Raw genomic sequence first — 1398 nt, forward strand, 5'->3', positions numbered from 1 at the left:
CCAGACGGGAATGCTGGAGCTGGTGCTGGGAGCCCGGAGAGCCTGGGCAGAGCTGCACCGCCTCCAGCCTGAGCTGGGAACCCGGCACAGGGCCCGGGGGGAAGCGGGGAATGAAGCAGGGAGAGCCGCAGCCAGCAGCCAGCGGGGCAGCAATCAGCGTGCCCTGCCTGGGGAGCAGCACAAACGGTGATTTCAGGCGGAGGAGCCACTTAATTTCCGCATTCTTAATTTCTCAGTGCCTTCATAATTCTCTGTTTGCCTTTTTGGAGTAAATAACTAGTATTTCCATGTGAGTGCATACAGATGAGGGCTGGGGAAGCACACGCCACCGTGTAAATCATTCGCTTTCCCGTCTCACCGTGGCCCTCCCAGGACGGTGAATTCCAGAGGTAAGTGTGCGCCAGGCTTGTTGGAAAGGTCGCATGAGTCATGGGCTCATCCAGCCGGCTGAGGGATGTTTCAGGGAGCTGAGGAGACAGCGGAGAGGAGAGGGCAGGGGGGTCAACTGCTGGGAATGCTGCAGGAGTGGCCTGTGGGTACAAGGGATGCTCAGGCTAGAAGCAGCTCCTGGGCGGGGGATAAACACCGGTGTCGCCGGGGCAGGGACAGCTCCGTGTCAGGGCTGTGCCCTCCCTGGGGTCCGCTGTGCCCCCCTGGTCCCAGACACCGCCCGGTGCCCGGTTCTGGTGCTCAGGCACCGAGCAGACCGAGCTGGGGGGAATCGGAACCGAGCGGCCCCACACCCGGGCTGCCACGGGTGGGTCACTGTCCCCGCGGCGGTGGTGGCACTTCCACCCGTCCATGTCCCACGACAGGCCCGGTCCGGTCCCAGAATCCCGGGGGGGGTCCCCCCGCCCGGCCCAGGTATTCCTGGGGTCCCTCTCCGCTCTCCGGGGCAGTCCCGGTCCCAGCATCCCGGGGTGGGGTTCCCGGGGCAGTCACGGTCCCGATCCCAGCATCCCGGGGTGGGGTTCCCGGGGCAGTCACGGTCCCGATCCCAGCATCCCGGGGTGGGGTTCCCGGGGCAGTCACGGTCCCGATCCCCGCCCAGTCCCGGCACCCCGGGCTGGGTTCCCCGTGCCGGTCCCCGTCCCCCCGGTGCCGGCCGCTGTCCCCGGTGTCGGGAGCGGGCGGGGGGCGGTGTCCCGGCGGCGCAGCCCCCCGCGGGTCCCGCCCCCGCCGCCCCCCGCCGCTGCCTTGGCCGGGAGGAGCGGGGGAGGCGCCGGGAGAGGCGGCGGGAGCGCTCGGCGGAGCCGCTCGGGGCTGGGCTGGGCTGGGCTGGGCTGGGCTGGGCTGCGCTGGGCTGCGCTCGGGCCATGCGTGCCGGGCTCCCCGGGGCCGGGCCGCCCCGCTCCGCGCCGCCGCGGGGCCCCGGCTCTCCGCCGGCCGCGGGGGCAT

The sequence above is a fragment of the Catharus ustulatus genome, chromosome 16 (genome assembly GCF_009819885.2).
Source record: "Catharus ustulatus isolate bCatUst1 chromosome 16, bCatUst1.pri.v2, whole genome shotgun sequence".
NCBI classification, from domain to species: domain Eukaryota; kingdom Metazoa; phylum Chordata; class Aves; order Passeriformes; family Turdidae; genus Catharus; species Catharus ustulatus.